General features: G+C 43.1%; 1 protein-coding gene across 4 annotated transcripts in view; it reads right to left on the bottom strand.

Annotated features, from left to right (window-relative positions):
- GRIN2C (glutamate ionotropic receptor NMDA type subunit 2C) overlaps window positions 1-21550 on the bottom strand; it is an 853359-nt gene that overhangs the window by 545467 nt on the left and 286342 nt on the right. The gene's annotated exons all lie outside the window — the stretch shown is intronic.

Below are 21550 nucleotides of genomic sequence, written 5' to 3'. Positions count from 1 at the left end.
GCAAACAAAAAATAAATACATAATTACTTTTGAGGGTAGACTCCCAGTAAACCTAACGCCTGGAGGAGAAGACATTGTGTGTCATCCATTCCTCATTGAGTAGACATTCCTGAGATTCCTGAGATCCCACATAATCAGTGTGGAGGCCCGCTAAGCTGCATATGTTTAGTGAGCAGACACACCAAGCTGCATATTAATCAGTGAGGAGACAAGCTAGGCTACACAAGTCTCAGTTTGGATGCATCCCAGGCTGCATTTTCCTCAGTGAGGATACAGACTAGGCTGCATGTTCTTCAGCGATGAGACATACCAGGCTCCATATGCTTCATTGATTTATGAGACATGCTGGGCTGCATAATATTTAATGAAGAGACATGCTAGGTTACATATTCCTCATTGAGGAGACAAGCTAGGCTACATAATCCTCAGTTTGGATTCATCATAGGTGGCATGTTCCAAGAGAGGATACAGACTAGGCTGTATATTCCTCAGGGATGGGACAGAATAGGCTGCATATTCCTCAGTGAGGGGACACACTAGGCGGCTACACATTCATCAGTCTGTATTCATTGTAGGCTGCATGTTCCGTAGCGAGAATACAGACTAGAATGCCTATTCCTCAGAGATGAGACACACTAGGCTGTGTATTCCGCAGTTAGGAGACATGCTAGGCTGTATAATATTTAATAAGGAGACACACTAGGCTGCATATTCCTGAGTAAAGAGACAAGCTAAACTACATATTCTTCAGTTTGGCTATTCCTCAGTGAGGAGACACACTGGGCTGTATATTCCTCAATGCGCAGAGAAGCTAGGCTACATATTGCTCATTGAGGTGACATGCTAGCCTGCATAGTCATCAGTGAAGAGACAATTATAGCCTGCATATTCCTCAGTGAGAAGACAAGCTAGACCGCATATTCCTCGGGTGGGATATTCCTCACGAGGAGACACACTGGGCTGCATATTCCTCCGTGAGTAGACACTCTAGGCTGCATGTTCCTCTATGAGTAGACATTCTAGGCTGCATGTTCCTCTGTGAGTAGACACTCTAGGCTGCATGTTCCTCTATGAGTAGACATTCTAGGCTGCATGTTCCTCTGTGAGTAGACACTCCAAGAAGACAGAGATCCATCTTGAAAGATTGTACCCCTAACGTCACTGTGTGATTTGAACATGAATCCATGCGTATATGCCCCCTGTCTTTTTAACATCTCTATAACTGTCGTAATTGAGGCCATAGATGGCTATGTTTTGGGGTCCCCACTTCTGGGTGAACCTAGAATAAAATGGTTAGCATATGCTGATATTCTTAGTTTAGATCACTCCCAAATTAGTTTGCAGAAGAGGCCAGTAGCTTGGCGTACTTATGCAGTAGCTAATGGTTTTAAAATCAAACGAAAATCATGAGATTCTCCCCGAACAAGAGGAAGACGGGTTTTAAGTGGGCATCAAGAATATGCCTATTGAGGTCACAGAGCACTTTATTCACTTGGGCGCTCGGATCCACAGTGGATGGAGGAATGCTACAAATTCCCTCCAATTAAAACATTGTTCCCTCAATGAAAATAATTAATAATAAGCATGGTGGGTTCCTGGTGCTGCCTGCAATTAAATATTATGAGATGATAGTGTTGACAAAGCTGATCTTGAGACAATGCTGTCTTTGAATCGGGAATGTGGAGGAAGGTACTGTCTCTACATAATTATGTTCCCTTAATGGACATTCGATATGAACTCGGTCTTTTGTCCTTGAAAAGTCGTGTCATGTGGAATATGTTACTTCTTTGGAGGAAAGTGGTTAGTCCATGGAACTTGTATGATTTGCTGTTCGGCAAACCTCAGGTGAGTCTGACAAAGTAGGTTTTCTGAGTGCACTGCCACAACGGAGGCAGTGTGCTGTACTCAACAATAACTTTCTGAAACCCTCACGCTGGTGAAGAAATGTTTGTGCGAATGGGATTGGACATACACTTGCTCAGCATTAGGCAACTTTAAATGCTATTAACATGTTTAGGCACCATGTTTATGCTCCCTGAATTGACTTTTGCATCTGTGTGTGCTGCTGCCCTGCAACATGGGGTAGGCACTATGTTTATGCACCCTGAATTGACCTTTGCATCTCTGTGCGCTGCTGCCCTGCAACTTGGGGTAGGCACCATGTATTCTGTTTTTTATTTGGACTTCTGCATCTCTGTGCGTTGCTGCCCTGCAATTTGGGGTAGGCACCATGTATTTTGCCTTTATCGGACCTTTGCATCTGTGTGTCGTTGCCGCCGTGTGACATGTGGTTGTCACCATGTATTTGCCCACCACTCTGTATTAAACAATCCTGTGACCTGAAGCATTTAAAGAAACTGTACTGCAACCATATTCTTAAATTAAAGCGCCTTGATACCGCAGGGTTTTGGTGCGCTATATACAAGTCTAAATGCATAAATAAATAAATAAACCTGACAGGGGAACACAAGAATTGCGGTCAATTGTCTACCTATCTAGTAAATGCTAGACTAAGATCTGTATTAATGAGATTCCGAATTAAAATAATGCTTACGGGTGGAATGCCCAGTGTTTGCTGCAATTCTGACCATCCTAGCCACTGCTGCCGTTTTTCTCAAATGGATTCTATGAATGAGAGCTTGGATCATCTGCTGGCGGCATGTGTGAGGCTTTCCGAGGTTCGGGACCGTTTTATGGGTGGTTCCCTGTGTTGTGATTACACCGTGGAGGCAGACCTATTTTGGCACGGATGGTAATCCGGTAGATCTGTTTCTTTAACCATTAGAGTGCTGAGGTTTCTTAAATATTTAGGCTTTGTAGAATGGTAGGTTGTCACTTTTAATGAAAAACTTTATTATATGTGGACCACTGAATATATATATATTTTTATAGAAATGTCTGTTAGGCTATGTGTCTTGATGTATCACATTTTGTAACTTGTTTATTATATTGAGGTTATTTCTTGTTCCTAGGATCTCTCTGGTTTATTTTAAATCGAAGCACAGTACAAGAAATATTTACAACAATAAGAAAAATGCTTTTCTTGCAGAACTTTAAAGCTCCTCAGGAGAGAACATTCAATGCAGAAATCAAAATAAAGTGAAGTTTCATTTGGTTTTTTTGTATCGAATGCTCCACCCTAAGGAACTTTCAAATGTTGCATGCGAGGCATGTCTAAATCGCACAGTTGTGTCCAGCTGTATCACTTTTACTGGCACGAGACAGAGGCGCCATTTTAGAAAGCGCGCCCACTCATCAGTCAGTAACCATAGGTTGTGTGCCTGTTGTGGGCAATGCTGCAGGGCCGCCCAAAGAGAGGCAGGGTAACTGCTGTTACCATCAGCAGGCCTGGAGAGGGGCAGCCCAACCTCTCCCCCTCTCTGCTCCTCTCCTTCCCCAAGCCAGAGAGGCAGGCAGTCTGTGCAACACAAAGCTGAGGAAGGGTGAGGTGTGAACAATCACCTGACCCTTCCTCCATACAGCAAGGTGCTAAGCACCTAAGGAAACCAACAGTCAGGCAGGGATCAGGTTCAAAGACCTGCCCCCTCTTCCCCAGGTGGCCAGACAGTCGGCTATCCAGCCAGTGGCTGGAACACAACAGCCCCCACTACTATACATAGCAAAGACCCAGGGCTCCCCTGGGTTTTATAAATACAGAGCGGCATGCTCTGAGAAAACACAAACAGTTTGTGGACCCTGAACGGGGACCCAAACACACAGGAGGTGCACTGTTTACTCAGTGCCTTCCAAACCTTTGCTTCTTCACCACAAAACCCTTCCACCCTACAAATAAGGGAGAAGAACAAAGGAAAAGAAGTACAAGGCACTGTACGGTGCCCACAACAAGTCGTGGGACATGAGAAGGCGGGCACGGGCCAGAGGGGGTAACCCCAAGACCTGGTACCCAAAAGTATGTTACTAAGATGATATGTGATTATTGTTATCTCCATAACCATATCTGTGCAATAAAAACCTACAGCCTTTTATTGCCAACACTTGGCAGCAATGTGTGAGCCAAATTATTCCGGGTGAGGGTATGGGGTTGGCAAATAAATATGCATGCATTTGGGTTCAGCAGGAGACGCTTTGGGACCACACCTCTCACACAGAAGACTCTCCTTTGCAACTTCACGCCTCAGTGGGGAGACGGTCTTGCAATATCAAGTCTCAAAGTGGAGGGGGACTACGGGTGGCATAGCATAGTAAGGAGACATCCCTAGAACCTCAAGCCCCAGGGCAGGCAGACTTCAGACTCCGCATCTTAGAAAGGGCAGGTTAGGTCTTAGGACCCCCATGTTTCAATGAAGGGATGGCTTTTGCAAGCCACACCCCTCCTCAGTGTGGAGATGCCCCTGGTACCACATACCTCAGAGCAGCAGCCCTCATGCCTCATTGTGGAGCCACACATTCCACAGATGAGACACCCTCAGAATTGCAAGCATCAGAGAGCAGGCGTCTTTTCACACTCATACGTTGCCCTTTACACATCAGTAGACAGGCGCCTTTGATATCTCACTCATCACGTCAGGGAGGAGGCACACATTTCAGAGAACCGCGGCCCTTGCGGCCTCAAGCCATGGAGAATGGATGCGCTTGCGACCTCATTCATCAGCAAGGAGTCCGCCTTCGGGTGCCATGCTCAGGCGGTATCCAGCTTTTGAACCCTTTGTCCCCGCGCAGGAGGTCCCACGCACCACATGCCCTCCATGTGGGAGGGCAGGTTTCACACTACACACCTCTGTGGGGAGTTGGCTGTCAGAATCCCACACTTCACTGAGGAGAGCGGAAGCCTCGGCGGGGAGATGACTTTGTGGCCACCCTCACGTGAGAGAGGAGGCGGCCTTCGGACCTCACGCCTCGGATAGTAGACGCCTCGGTGACGATGTTGGCGCCTTGGAGCGCGGGTATTTTTAGCTCTTTCATGAATAATTGAACAGGTTCTGGCTCGGCTCCCCGCAGCCGCCTCCGAGTGTCTGCACCGCCTGTGATTTACTCTGTGCACCTCAATGACAGGGAAACCGGGCGCGCAAAACACACGGTCATGAATGCGGCGGAGGCACGCTCGAGCTCAACCCAGCCCCTTCACCTAGGGTTGCCACCTGCCCGGATATAGTCCGCACTGGCCGTGTTTTGAGCGCCCTTTATGGTGTGCAGACAATGAATCCGGGTTTTAGATCTGTCTCCCGAGACAGCATTCAGAGTTTGAAGACACGGAAGCCGGGGGAAGTGCTGGGGGTTTAAGGGGTGTCAGCCAGAGCTGAATGGGCTTCCCGCAGTGTTACTCTGAGCTGTGAATTACAGTAGTGGTAACCACGGGGCCGTTATTTTTGAGAGCCCATGTGCATTTTAAAGGCAAGCCCAGATTACAGGTATCCCAAACTATTTGGTTCATTTGTGAAAGAAAAGGTCCATTTTATATTTAAAGAAATCTACAAAGCTGTCTGCTTTGTTAAAAGCAAAACACATGTTTTCCCCTCCAAACTGCACATTTTATTTGCAGGCATGCAAGACAATGTGGGGGGCGCCTGTTTTCAGTAATGAAAAAAAAACAAGCAACATTTACTAATATACATCTCTGCTTCACAACAATCGTATAGAGCAAGGAGGTAGTGGAGGGAAAGAAGCTGACAAGTGGTCTGTGTTTGCTTTTAAGGCAGTGCCAATGTGCATGTAATTTGTGGTACAGAAAACCTAAACTACAAGTCCCAGAAAGCAAAGCACTGTTCAATGAACTGTGCACGGTGAGATGTGCCAGCCATGTTATCAGACCACTTCCCAATGCTTGAGGCTTTTCTGGAATGGAGTCCCCTCTCTGCAGCACAACAAAACTAATCAGCTTCACGTGATTGTTTCACCATTATTATTATTAAAAGTTTCACAGTTTATTTGCTATCCAGAAAATGGGTAATGTACATAGCACTCCCACCAAAGCGCTTTACATAGAATATATTTACATACATTATCACCCATCTGATGTTGGACCTCATTTATCAACCTCAGAAGGATGAAAGGCTGAGTTGGCCTTGTTGGAATTCAGACCCATGATCTTCAGATTACAGACAAATTGCAGCTGCGAATGCCCAACCCGTTGAGCTATCTCATCAGCATTCAAGGATTTGCTCCCCTCATCAAACTTCAAGCCTGCTACTTGCGGATCTGCATTTTATTGGGAAACTTAAACGTCACTGTTGTGTACGGGAGTGAGATGTCTATAATATTGCCCTGTAATATGTCTAAGAAGTATAACAGCAGGGATAAAATGTTTTTTATTTTTTAAATAACAAGGCAGTTTTCTGTAGTAGACTAGGATGAACGGGAACACAAATCACTCACAAGTCAGAGTAACTGGCTATGCCTCTAAAAATAGACACATTTGTTAATGGTACGTGCTTTATAAAATGCTCACAGAATCACTCTCACCTTTTAGCCCTGTGATATTTTGGAATGCTTGCTTGGTGGGTTAATATACCTGTTGCAGTGGTTTATGTGAAACCTGCAGCTAGATCTGTGCTGCAGGTTCTTAACTCACTGAGCTTTTCCAAGGATTCAATAGGGTTCAAAGCTTAAAATAAAGCTTAAAGGGAGGTGTCTGCAGCTGTTTTTAAACCCCAACTAATACATTTTTTCAGAAATTAAATGATCAGTGCCATTTATCATCTGCAAGATGGGCCAAGTTGGCTAATTTACATGTAAATCTGAGCAGCTGGTCAGTGACTGGATCTAATTATGTCAGAATCAGGCAAGCTTTTCATTGCTCCATGGTGAACAAATGTATATTTTATTTGAATAATGAAGTTTACTTAAAAAAAAAAACAGCATACGTAAAAAATAAACCCCAAGCATGTTTTTTCTCTCCACTATTGTACTACAGATTCCAAATCTACAAAGGCCTGTGTTAAGGGGCGTGGCTTCAAGAATTGTGCGTGGGGCTTTTGCTTCAAACAAAGGGGGCAACCCTAACTTCACCTCACACAACACACACGGCCACAGTTGAACGTTGGGAGCGACTGGCATTGAGTCAGAGTTACACAGACTTGACAATCAGGCATGGTGTGTTGCAACCAAATAGTGCAAGCGGCCTTTCTAAAATGCACTGAAGACAGTTTTTAAGGTTTGATGTAAGCGGTTGCATGCAGATAGTTGCCAGCCTTACTGTACTAAACACCCGTGCATTAAATAAACATACTACCATAAAGGAGTCATTATGAACTCATGGATGTGAGTGAACTCCAGCACACAGTTCAGAAGAAAAGGGATTCTGAACAGCCAGGCCCCTCTTCATTTAAAGGCCCAAGTAGCATCTGGATTCTTGCTCTGCACTGGCACAGGCCGCAGCAAGGCGCTGGCACAAAGCCAACCGTCATCATTTATTACCCATGCCACTGTTGCAATGTTGTTATAGTACATGGCAGTCTTCAATTTTCTCTTAAAGGCCTGCCAATACTGTTCCTATCACAAGCTACTTGTGACATCACTACTCACCTGTAATAAGAACATGACATCACTACCTCCGTTGTAATATCTTATTACAGTTGGTTTGTGATGTCACAATGCCTTCTTCTTGAGCCAGCACAGAGCAGAACTCCAGCTGTCACGGCTTCACTTAATGAAAGCTGTGACAAGCTTTTCAAATTCACTTCTTCTAATTTTAATTTAATTTGCGTGACACTTTTCAGCCATTAATGGATAAGTAACTGTTTCTACAGTTTGGTGATATTGTGTTCTGACGCAAGAATGTATCCGCGTGTTATCATTTAATCCACAAAATGGTTTTAGAGGAATTGTCGGTCATTACGAGGTTGGTGGTAGCTCTGCCATTAAATACCGGAACGGCTGCCGCCAGTCATTAATTTTCTGGCACCCGCCAATGGGGTCTTACCAGGGCATTATGGCCCTGGCGGTCCCAGTAATTGCCCATTGCCGGGCGCCGGAAAATATGACTCCCCATTCCCATTCGAGTCCCATTGGACTCAATGGAACTGGGGATGACGGATGCACAGGCATTGTGTGCATCAGTGTCGGTGCATCCGTCAAGGTCTGCGAGCGGGTGCCTTACTGCCCGCCAGGTCAGTCCTGCCAGGCTGAAAGGCACCCGCTTGCAGAACTCTTAGTTTGCCGGTCCGGAGACTACGGTACCGGTAAGCTTACTGGTACCGTTGTTTACAGACCGGCAACCTTGTAATGGGGCCCATTGTATAACACTGCGTAAACTATGTTTTGCTTCACATGACGTGTTCTTTTTACACAGATTCTACAATGATCAGATATCAACAACTGAAAGATCTTACATTTCATGAAGCAATACGCCAGGTATCAAGGGAGATGGCAGTGTCTGGCCATGTATTGTAAGGAATAAAATACCCCCCCTGCAAAAAGATATTGCAAGTCACCTCAGAATGCCATGACCATATAAAGGAACTCAGCCTTGGCCTTGATCCTCTGTTCGGTCATAGAACTCCTCAGTGACTTGCAATATGTGTATAAAATATGGCATGGGCGACGTTATCCAATATATTACAGCTGAGTACTGGCGTCACACCTTGACTGAAACAAGAACCTCATTTACAGTTTCTCATGCCTATACTATGCGCTTCCAAGGATGATATAATGATTGGTTTTAATGACGGACAGGCTCTCGACAGTCTTGGATACCTTTCCCCACCTGGTAACAGCGGGACCCAGAGAAGCATAGCCACCCCCTTCTTTGTATCCATGCTTTAGCGCAGCAGTAATCAGACTCAGAGAACTTCTTATAAAGCACACCACCAACCTGGCCTACTTTGATGCATCACCCCCAACTGGGGCATACACTTACAAAATGACCTACCAGCCACCCACAGCTTTGAAGGAGGAAGAAAGAATTCGAAGTGGATGTTTACTGCAGCCCCGCACAGAAAGGGCAAATACTGATAGCTTCTGTGATACACCGGACATCAAAGCCTGGGGCCTGACCTCCAGTCTAGCCTATCAGACCAGTACCTCTGCTCTGATCCTTGGCGACAATAAGCTAGTTGCCACCTCGTAATATGCCAAGCACCTTTATCACTATGACCGCTTCCACTGGGACAAACAAATGGCTGCAGAGTGGTCCGAGGGCATACATAGTACCTTCAGCGAGTCCCAGTTTTCTGCTCTTTGCAGATGTGACTTGGAATCAGGCTTGGACTGGCCTATAGGGTAATAGGGCAATGCTCGCAGTGCCAGCCCATGATTTTAGGAGGGACCCATTTTTTTGGGCCAGAGTGGGTCATTTTCATAAGTTACTGCACTAGTTTTAACCAATGTTACTTAGCAAATATGTTTGCATTATTTGCAATATATTTTACCAAGAACCGTCTCTTGGATAGTCCTCAGTCTGTTCTGCATAGTAAGGAATTGTAATGTGTGATTGTGCGCCACTTCTGGACCGATTTTATGCCCCAGTCCGACCCTGCTTGCAGTTCACTTTTTCCACTTGAAATAGGGGCCTGAAAGTTCAAGCATCTAATATGCAAAACCGTGAATTGCTGAAGGCGTCACACAGGACATGGTGTGTGCAAACTCTGAGTGCATGTGTGCATTTGATCACAGCACAGCTTCCTTTGAGGAAACGCACATAGGTGGAGGACAAAATGGCGGAGGACTATCTCTCACTACTCTATTGTTATTCAAGGATCAACCAAAAGTTTGTGAAGGGAACATTCAAGGAATTTCAAGAGTTGATCACGAAATGGTACCAAATACAACTCATCACTGATGGTGAGTATGAATTCCTCATGTGCGACAAACCAAAGATTCCCACTATATATTTGCTTCCTAAGGTGCACAAAACATATGAGACCCTACCAGACACTGGACAATGAAAAGAAAATCATTGAAAAAAGGTTTCTAGAAAGAAGATGGTCGATGCAAAATATAAATGAGACAAAAAATAAAGAAGACAGCCTGGATAGATGAGCACTGCTCGCTCCTAAAGTGATGATAAAACATTATGAAAACAAGACCAGGATGATCACTAGATTCTCCCAAACTAACAACAAAATCTATAAGATTTATTTTAAAAAACTGGCCATTTTGTTATTGGATGAGGATTTGAGAAACTACATATCAGATGGACCAGAATTTGTCTATACCAGAACACCGAATTTGAAAACAAAATGAAGTCCAAGTTTTATGAATAACAGAAAACGTTCCATTCAATAGGGTGCAGTCAGTGAGCTTGCAGTAAAAGGCTTTTACAAATGCATCAACTGTCACATGTGCAAACATGCACTTAACAATGTACAGACGTACGTGACTATGGATAATCTGCTTCTCTCTATTCAGGATAGGATCAATTGCCATACAACATGTGTAGTTTATATTGTCATATGTGCATGTAACAAGTTGTAGGTTGGATCAATCTTACAGGAACTTAGATTTGGAATAAGAGAACACCTCATCATGTCCCCAATTTCTGACAAAAGACTCCCGTTACAAGAACATTGGGTGGTGGAAAACAATATGGATAGCAAAGAACAGATCAAGTTCATTGGCATGAAAGACATACCTACAAGTGAGCAATGAGGAGACAGACAACTGATCCTAAGACAAGAAGAAGCCAGACTAATATTCAGTCTGAGAAGCACCACACTTGGACTCAATAAGGACAATGAACTACATGTATTTTTGTAAGAAGCATTAGCATGATTGACAAGGGGGATACAGATAACCATCACAAAATACAGAACTGTACTGTGTGTTTATGGACAATGGTTACAGAATTAGCAAATGGCAAAGGCCACACAATTGGATAACACCGTGTAGCTGTTTAGAAGAAAGGGAATGTACATAACCAAAGAGGTTGTACTCTATGATTGGAGTGAGCATCCACACATGTGAATGTATTATATACTCTATGAATGTTCAAATGGGGGATGAGTATAAGCACTGCCTATGCAACTGGAACATTTGCTGTGGAGGAAGTTATGTTCAACACCAGTCCTTGCCATATAGAGTGCTAACTGAACAAATAATCTATGTTATGGTGGCTATTGTGCTAATAGGAAATTCCTGAATTTTGAAAAAGTTTGAATACACATGGGTATACAAACAAGAAAGTGTTTAATGTAGCAGGGGAAAATGATGGCGGCTGCACACCACCAAGTAATCACCCATAGGTTATCAAGCGATTAAGGGAATACCGTAGTGGTTTGTATCAATGGATTGTTAGAACTCCATCCATCATATACGGGCAGTATAATTCAAAGATCATATTACATATTAGGATTTATTACTCTGCATTGGAATCCTGTATGGGAATACTGGACGAAGACTCACTAGTTCACATTGAATGAATTTAAAATCACATGGTCAGATCAATAATCAGCAAGCATATAACCGTTCCCAATATAAAGATAAATAAACACATCTGTATAAAGCTATGTGAAGGATGCTACACAATACACATCTTTTCAAATAACAGGAAGCCACGTCCAATATGATCGTATTGAAAATCAACACGGTGCCATCACAAAATGGTGACATCATCACATCGCAACCTGATGTTATAAAAATGTTTTTCAAAATGGCGGCAGTGCTCCAACATGCAGAACGGCAACCAATTTTGAAACAACTCAACTACCATTAGTTAAGTACTCAACTATCATGGCACATATAGAATAGGTACCACCAGTAATTGAAGCAATCTTCAGTACAACATTTGTCTTTGCTCATAGATAAAGATCTCTGGGCATTTTATCGCCAAACACGGTGACTGGAGTGGATAACAGCAATCCTACTTGACGGCACAATTCGAATGCAACCTTTCTAAGGTTCAAGTGCACAAAAACATATAGGCAAATTAATTGCATTTTTATGTTTGGATGGAGTAAACACATTCCTGTGCATGATTAAGTGGCACATATATATGTATTTTTATATATGATTTACTGGAGCATAGGGTATCAAGTACCAACCAATCCACTCAATGTACACAGATTGTATCAAGACACCAGTAATATCAATAGTTAGGTAAGAGTATGATAGAACCTAATTGAGTATGACTTTTTCAGCAGCAGCAGATTTGGCACAAGAAATATAGTGATTTAGAATGGAAATCACACAGGGGGCGATCGGGGATCAAAGAGTGGTATATGGGGACGTTGTGGAACCCGCCATGGTATAGCTCACATTGGATTGCTGAGCATGCACCTTTGCATTAGGGCATTTTTAGATGTCATAAGAACCATTGCAAGTGGAGATATGAACTCCTATTTGATATATTTTTTCTTATTTTTATCTGTTATTTTCTTCTCTCTCTCTTCAGATTAATTACACAAATGTGGATTCTGGACAAAGAAATTAGAATATTAAATGCATAATTCATTCTCTATAATAGAAATATAAATAGAAATAGAGCGTTATGGATGCCTAGACAAAGCCCAAAGGGGGCAAAACATTGGCACGTGCACCAATGAGTTCATGTTGGCACAAGGTATTTTGGTTCAAAACATGTGCATTTGGACACAGGGTTCTTCCAATTCACAAACGGGAATCCTTGTTAGAGGTGGTAAGGATCCAGTGCACAAAGGGCTCTAGCTACAAATACTAAAAAATCCAGTAAGAGGGATTGTAGTGCTCTAGGTGAAGGAACCAAGTACAAGAGTTCTTCGGGTTCAAGGAGTATAATTCGATATCCGAGGCTATCATTTTTCAGTTTTTAAGGATTCTAGTTGTAATATTTCAAAGTCTAAGGATTCTAGTTATAAATGTTCAAATGCAATGTTAGTGATTGTAGAACTCCAGGTGAATGAACCACATGCATTGTTTCTCATTTAAATATTGAAATTGAATGTATAAGACTAAAAATTTAGATGAATGAATTAAATTCGTTATGCACTCACATTCTAAGTTTGGGCCTTTTCATAAACCGGGCCCTCCAATTTCCACAGGATTTTTGTTTCTAGGTGGAGAACCAGCCTTCCCTTCCCTTGCCCCAATACCCCAGTGATGGCCCTACAAACCACACCCTCACAACCATCCCCACCCCTTATTCTGCCTCTGATACAGCCACGTCTCCCAAATGGGATTGCAAGCATTATCTGTCATCCATAGGGTTCCGAACAGAGAAGCAGGTTGGGTCCAGCTGGAGCAACTCTGGCATGGAACATCCACATGCACAGTCATCTGGTCTTTCCTGGGCTTCCACCTATGTTATGCTATGATATGATATGGTATTTCTATAGCACCTATAAACAATGTGTCTCAAAGCGCTTCAAGGCAAGGGAGGGAACAAGGGAAAATGCAATGACATTCTTACAGGCCATGAACAGTAAGGATGTGAAATTAACTTTCGTACTCGGCCTGACGACATTTCAGATAGTGCAAGAGCCAAGACATAGATAAGGAAGATAGGGGAAGAGTGGGAAGGAAATGGAAATAGACAGGTGACTACTGTACTAGGCCTGGCGATATTTCTGGTAGAGCCAGAGAAAAACAAAAGGTGAGGGAGAGGGTGTAGAAAGTGAGGGGAGGAACATAACAAGCGACTATCGTACTAGGCTTGATGACATTTCAGATAGTAATGTAAGGGTGTGGGGGGTATGTAAGGGTGTGGGGAGGAGACAGACGAGGTTGCTGTCATACTAGGTCCAGGGACAATTCTGATAGAGTAAGTGCATAGAAGAAAGTAAGGGGAGGAGGGGAGGAGATAGGGAAAGGGAGAAAGGGAGAGGAGGAGAAAACAGAGAGTAAGCAGTCAAAAATAATGGAGAAGCAAGAGGGGAGAACAAATACAATTGCAGAAGTCAGTATTAATACATAATGTTGCAAGCCAGTATACAAGATGATGATGGGAACAGCATGATTCAGGGCCACCATGAGTACAAGATGCAAAGGAAGTGCAGCATGAGAGATGAGAAAGGGTGATGCACCGTGAATCAATGAAGTCCATACAAGTAAAATCCAGCATTGGCCATAAAATGGTAATAGTGAAACCAGTATGTATCAGGACAGACTCCTGCAGAAGGTGGAGGGGGAGCAGGGTAGAAGAATCAAGCAAAGCATGTAATGGTATGTTAAAGTTTCTTGAACCACACACTGTTGCCACCTGCATGGTCTCTTGGCGCTCTGGCGGATCTGCAATGCAATGAGGGTAGCAGGGTTTGTTAGTCGTGTTTAGAGGGAGAAGAGCAAGAGAGCTGTGATGTGCTGTTGGCAGCTTCAAATCGGAGAAACCGATCACTTAGCGTTGGTGCGTTTTCGGGTGAGAGCCATCATGTGATTTTGTTGTGCCCATGTCACTATATCATTCACTGACCTCCTATGTAACCCTGTGTCAGAACCGTAGAACATACAAAGGGGCTGTGATGAAAGAGATAAGGTTGCATGTTACATCACCCATTTGTTTTTCGATGCATTTTTTATGACCGTTTTTGGCCAACAAAGCTAATCAAAGAAATGCTTTTTTTATTTTTGTGGTGTACCCCCAACCCACCCCATACCTATCTATTATTTACTGCCAATTCCCCCCTAAACCTTATATCCCCTCCACCCCCAGCATTTTTAAGCGTTTTCTCAGCATAAAATGGTCAGAAAAAACTCATTAAAAATGATGTAACATCGTACCAAGAGATGAAGGTCATGCTGTAGCAAAAGGGTGAGCACAGGCTTCTAAGCGCTACGCCTAACCCTGCATTACAAGCAAGTTAACCAGTGCCTCGGGCACAAAGAGTAAATATAGTTTGAGGTATATAACTCCTTCGCCTTTGGTAGCACGGGCTGAAGCTGTGAGTCAGCAGAAGAAGCATCCGCATGACAACACCACGGTAATGAAAGCAACGTCCAAGCAAGATTCTATGTTATGTTATGTTATGTTAAACCATTTATATGACGCCAAAGCCCGAGGGCGTGCAGGCGCTGGTCACTACAGAAGGAATAGGGAAACCTTCCAAAAATTCCCAAACATTACTCAAATAACCTAGCTTTCAGACGTTTTCCAAAAACAGAGTGGCTATCTTCTTTTCGCATGGATTCTTGCAGTTCATTCCATGCTTGGGCTGCCAAAACCGGGAAAGAGCGACCTCTTCCCTGGGCTCTTTTTACACGGTCAACTTTCAGAAGGAATGCTTTTGTGGATCATAGGTTTCTCATAGGTTGGTATAATACCAACCTCTCTCTGAGATATAAGGTGGCAGTCCATAAAATACACTTGTGAGCAAGCATCAGAATCTTAAAGGCAACTCTCGTTGCCACCGGTAGCCAGTGTAGCCCTTTCCTGGCTACAGATGATTGATCTTTTCATGGTAGTCGGTACATAATGCATACAGCTGCATTCTGTGATTTCTGAAGAATTTGGATGGACTTTTTGCTTGCTGCCCTTAAAAGGGAATTGCAGTAGTCCAACTGTGAGAGAAAAGCAGCCCTCACCAACTTGGCACAGTTCTCCTTCGAGATCATTGATCTAATCAATCTTAGAATTCTAAGATAATAGTTGGTATTTTTCACGATCAGATGAACATGTGCATCCGCATTGAGGTTTGCCTCCATGTAGACACCCAAAGTTTTGACCTTAGTCGCAACTGTTATCTGATTCTCTTCTATCATGAAGCTTTCATAGGCCTGGCATAGTTTTTTCCTTGCTTGTCTCGAGCCATAAATCATTAGCTCGATTTTAGCTGCATTCAAACATAAGCAGTTTGTGGACATCCAGTTCTTAATTTCCTGGTATATGTTTTTTTTGCTTCTCGTGGTCCTCTGTAAAGTTGCCACTCAATTCCATTGTGAGCTGAAAGTTGTCAGCATAGTTGGAGAAAAAGAATCCTAATCTCTCAAACTCTTGACACAATGGCTGGATATATATGTTAAAAAGCAGGGGCGAGAGGCAGGTCCCCTGCGGGACTCCACACGTCAATAACTTTGCCTCACATGCATTGTCTCCCCAATGCACATTTGATCTGCGCCCCTCAAAAAAAACGATCTCAACCAGGTTATTGCCTCCTCAGAGCAGTGGTCGAAGTGAGCGGGAGCGGTCGGGAGCGGTGATCCTATACCTTTTAAAATTACCTTGTACAGCTCCTATATTTTTATTTTAAAAAGAAACCGTTCCGGAATGGTTTTGTTTCAAAATTAAAGTGTAGGAAGAACACTTTCAGTGCACTGTACTGAACGTTCCCTTATACAGCAGGTGCAAGTGTTTGGGGGGGGGGGGTGTATTGTGTGTGGGAGGGGTTGTGGAAATGGGGTTTGTGGGGGAGCAGGGGCAGGCCAGCAGGGAACATAGTTCCACTACTTCTTTTCGTACACTTTGATCACCGCCTCAGAGAGTCCACCTGTCACTCTCAGCCTTTCCAGTAATATCTGATGGTCTAAGATATCAAAGGCTGCTGAAAGATCTAAAAGGGTCTGCAGCCCTAGTCCACTACTTTCAAAGGTTTCCAACATTTATGTTTGAAGATCGACCAAGGCACTCTCCATGCCCTGAGCGCATTTACAACCTGATTGCTTCCTATGAAAGATTCCTGCCACTTCCATGTGTGTCTAAAGTTGTGAAGCCGCAACTTTGTCCACTAGTTTGAGAAGGAACAGGGTATTCATAATTGGCCGCAGATTTGTTGTGTCCATTGGATCAAGCTCTTGTTTTTTCAGTAAGGGAGAAACAGCCACATCTTTGAATAGTTACGGGATGATACTATGCTTAAAGGAAGCATTGACAAATTTACAAAGAAACGGCATAAAAATGTCCTGATGTTCAAAGATAATTTTTGAGGGAAGAAGGTCTCCCCGACCATTAGTTGGATGCATATTTTTCAGAATTTCTTTAATTCGTTGCCCAGTTATCTCATTGAAACTAAAACCATTAGTGGACATACCCTGATTAGATGTCCTTTGACCAGGGATACACTTCTCACCTAGTGTGCTTTGATGTTCTTCTCTAAAAGAATGTGCGATTATGACTGTTTCCAGCCCATCGAGTTAGTTCCTAATCTTATTCTGGGCAAGCAGAAGTTTGTCCGTGAACGCTTCACTATTCTCCTAGGAGGGATTTATATTTTGCCTCAGGGCTCTGAGTTTTTCCCAGTATTCAAAAACTCGAAGGAGTTCTTTTGTTTGTTCCCAGCTTTGCTAATTTTTTTTTTTTTTTTTATTGCTTTGGTTTATTTACAAACCTTTGCAATATCACAAAATACAGTGAACAGTATCACAAAATTTATCAAACAATGATTATACAAAAAGTTTAAAAGAAATGCATAAAAGTACCAAACATAGAGTACAGGTTAATCCTTTTGCATCAAAATTTCTATATCAAGTTAAACTTACATTACATTCACAAAGTAAGAAAAAAAACACAAATGAGAGAATTATCCTCAGATCCTGATTCACGTAAGTCAAAAACAAGTAAAATCTTTACCCAGGTTAACTCATATCTGCATAGATCAAAACAAGTAAAATCTTTACCCAGGTTAACTCAAGTCACAAACATTTCTCAAAAAGGTTGTCACAGATATTTTTAAACTTATGCAATTATCATGCAGCATTCTATACCATATGAAGTCTCTATGCACTTCATATATAGAGGCTACAAATTTTGAGAAGTACTTTATCCTCTGAGTCTTTAAACAAGGGCAAACCAATAAAATATGGTGGAGAGTTTCAACAACATCAACAGTCTTGCAGTACCTGCACCATGGATCACCTTCAATTGTACGATTTCTAATACATTGTATTTGTTTAGTAGATAAGACGTTAAAGCGAAAGCGCATGAAGTCACTGCACAGCCTCTTGCTTTTCTAATTAGGTCGTTATAATAATTTTGTTTAGCTTCAATTATTTTTTCTTTATATTCTTTGTCTTTGCCTTTCCATGCTGTCTTATTAGTGGAGTTTTGATATTTTTTCCAAGTATAATCCGCTTGTGGTTTTTTTTGCTTTCAGCTGGGCTAACTCAGTTCAAAACCATTCATGACGGTCAGGCTTATCCTTTGCACTTTGCAGTTTATTGGGAGCTAGCCTATCCAATTACTGGTGCATCTCTCTGTTTTACACATCAACGAGAGTATCAGGGTGATCTGATTCTTTAGTTTTCGGACACACAACATCTGTGCACTCTGCCAAGTCTCTTGCTGTAATTTTATGATAGTTTCTTCCCAGCACCTTCCGGGTGTTTTCGTGTTGATGTTTTCGCAGGGCGGGGAGTATGATTTGACATCTGATCGAAGCGTGGTCAGACCACACACATGGAGAAGTTATAACCACTGTCAGTGGTATATTATCACTAGCAATGCAATCTAACGTATTGCCTTTATTGTGTATTGGCTCAGAGTTATAAACCGTGATATTCTGGTTCTTTAAAAGAGTTTCTAATTCTGTGGCTTTTTAAAATCTTTTTTGTCCCCCTTCCAGAGGGACAGATCTCCTAATACAATTACTGCAGAGTTTGGTGGCTGCATTGGTATCAGTAAGTTAATAAGGTCCTCATTGAATGTCGTGGATTCCCCCAGGGGGCCTATATATTAGCAAGAAATTGATGCTCTGATTATGATTTGGAATGATATTTGTGTGCATTATGTCATATCCCCCACAATCAATGTCCATCTCATATATCCCTAGTTCTTTTTTGCAAATTATAGCCACTCCTCCCCCTTGGCTTTCCTGTCTATGTTTACCGAAACATACGTATCCGCAGGATGTTACCTGCTCAATTACGGGACTGTGGGCTTCTGACAGCCAGGTTTCTGTGATGCACATTATATCTACTTTATGTTCTAAAATGTAGATATGTACATCTAGGGTATGTTTTACTAAGGATCTTGTATGCAGTAGTGCAAGATTCAGGTGCTGCACACAGAGTATCTTTAGAAGGGGTTTGTTCCCCTGGTGAGTTCCTTGTTCCCTATTGCAAGTAGATGCATAGTGGTGCTCTACATAATTCATGCAGGGTACTATAGGGTCTTTGGAACTAGTGCCCACTGGACTGGAAGTAGAACATGGCTCATGGTCCCTTCTATTAGGGTTATCAGCCATGCGTGATTCCTGCAGGGATTCATAAGGTATATAAGTCCTATTGATAGCTTGTTGTTGTCTATGTGGGTTTTCCTTATCAGGTACAAATTGTGGGTTGGCAGATGTCACTTCTACCGTAGTGTTCGATGCTACAGTGCATTGCGTTCCAGACCTTTGCTGGCTTCCCTTATTCAAAACAGAGTTGGCCTTAGATACATGAGTGCCATTTAGGACATCCTCTGTATTTGTTGGAGTCCTAATCACATCTGTTCTTGATGCTCCCCCAATATCACCCTCTGGGTTCACAGTTCTACTTGACTGATTTTCTTCCCCCCTCCCGTGAGGAACTTACAGTCTCACGATGTGTTACTTCAAAAGGTTTAAAAGTTAGCTTACTTTTAGCTGCCACAATTGCTGCCAAAACCTCCACCACACCCATGTTCCAATGGTCAGTAGTCGGCCGCGCAGCCTCCACATCCGGACATGGACCGGAACATGGGAAAATACTATTACATTCTTACAGGTCCTTGAAACAAATCAGAATGTGAGAAATAACTATCAAATCATAAGAGATAGTACAAGTGCATGGAACAAAGAGGGAGAGGAGAGGAAGAGGAAAAAAAAGGAGAACAATACTAGCAGTAACATTACTATGCCTGATGACAATTGTTGCAGTGCAAGAGTGACAAGGGGGGGGGGAGGGCGGGAGTGTAAAAGGGGGGAGGAGAGGAACAAAACAATTTGACTACCTTTAAGGGTCAGAGACTGTTCAAGGTAGTGCTGGGGAGGGAGTGGGAGGAGAAGGCAAGGAGGAAAAGGGGGGGGGAGACAAACTTTTATCAGAGGGCAAGGGACAGTGATAAGAGTAAGTGCTAAGATAAAAGAGGGGAAGGGGTGGGCGGGATGACTGTAGAAGGCAGGTGGCCACAAATTACTATGCCTGACAGCAATTGGGGTAGTGCCTAATTCACACAAAGCAGGGGAGGGAGAGGAAGGGGATGAGGGGAAGAGGCTGCAAAAAAACAGGCGACTACAAATTTCTATGCCTAACATCAATTGGGGTAGTGCCGGAGATAGGCAGAAAAGGAGGGCAGGGAGGAGAAGAGGGCAGAGGGGCAGGGATGCAAGGCAGAAAGGGGGTCAGGGGGGAAACAGATGGGTAAGGGGAGGGTGGGCTTCTTGGCACTTCCCTTTGCTTCAGAAGCAAAAGAGTCTGTCCAGACATCTCAAAGTGGCAGGTGGCTTGGGGACATAGGGCAGCTATTGCGTGAAGAATCCTGTTGGTCAATCAGCTGTCCAAAGGTGTCTTTGCGGTCACAAAACAGATTCAAATACTTCTTTGATGAAAGTCTGCTGCGCTGAGGTAGAGCGTGTGCTGCAGGTTATTTTATTGGAATTTGAAAATGCTGTCGGTCCAAAAGAGTTAAGGTCTTCTACTTAGGAAATATGCCAGGATTAGGTAGGAGCCCTATATGTAGTTTTAAGTTTTGGGTCCTGGATATAAACTCTTACTTGCGGCTCGACTGGGCATCAGTCAAGACCTCTGAGGCCCCTTTCATTGGTTGAATGCCAACATTTAACAGACCTATGCAAAGATGCCTGGCCTGCCTGCTGCCCTACATTTACAGATGGGCAAAACAAAACTACAATCACAAGCTTTTTGTTCAATATGGTTCTGTAACAATGTATACTTTGTCAGGGTGATTTATTATGTGCTTTGTGTATTTTCAAATAATTCATTTTTAAAAACAGCTGGTTAGACATGTGGTCAATGGACAACATTGCAGACATGAAACAAATGCTGGCTTCCCTACTTATCTAAAGTGTATTTCATCCAAGGCAATTATTTAATCTCACTGTACCTTATCTGACATAAATGGGTCTCCCTAGAAGTGATTCAATTTAGAGTGCATAGTATAGCCTGTACTGTAGAACTGGCAAAGCGAATGATTATGGCCTGTGAAAAATGAAAATGTATTTATTTGTTGGATCATATTCCTCATGTAAAGACATATTTTTGTTTGGAAAAGTATGACCTACCCTGAGGGTCTCGGATACCGTTGCTGTTACTACTGGATAAACGGATTTTCAGTCAAATAAAATGAGGTGCTTGCCTCTAGTTATTCTTTCCATTGAGTCCAAAAGGATAGAAAAAACAGATAACGCAGCAGCAACAGATATTCATATAAAGCAGTTTCCTGAGGTGCATACTGGCCAGTAATGGCATGCTGCCCAAGTTAAAAGCAGGTCATTACCTGCCCGAAGGACAGGGCACTTTGGCTATTAGGATCCTGCGGCAAACTCCCACTGTGCGATGGGTGAGGTAACAGATGATAAACAGGGAATGGAAGCCGGGGTCCCGAGCGGAGTCCCACCTCTTTTTCCATGGCACTGGTGTTGAGGTGCCAGCGAGAGGCTGGGGGCTGGATATTGAAGTCTAGGACGGCACAGGGCTGTGCTGGGAATGGGTGCGGGTAAGTGATTGAGCAGCGATAAGGATCAGGAATGCAGTGGTCCACTCCAGGGCAGATTGATAAATAGGGCACCGTGGGATTAAGCACCACTCGCCAACTTTGAACATGTCCTTGCAT

The sequence above is a fragment of the Ambystoma mexicanum genome, chromosome 3q (genome assembly GCF_040938575.1).
Source record: "Ambystoma mexicanum isolate Mex_15411 chromosome 3q, UKY_AmexF1_1, whole genome shotgun sequence".
NCBI lineage: Eukaryota > Metazoa > Chordata > Amphibia > Caudata > Ambystomatidae > Ambystoma > Ambystoma mexicanum.
The sequence above is the reverse complement of the archived record's forward strand: the minus strand, read 5'-3'. Positions and strand labels throughout refer to the sequence as shown.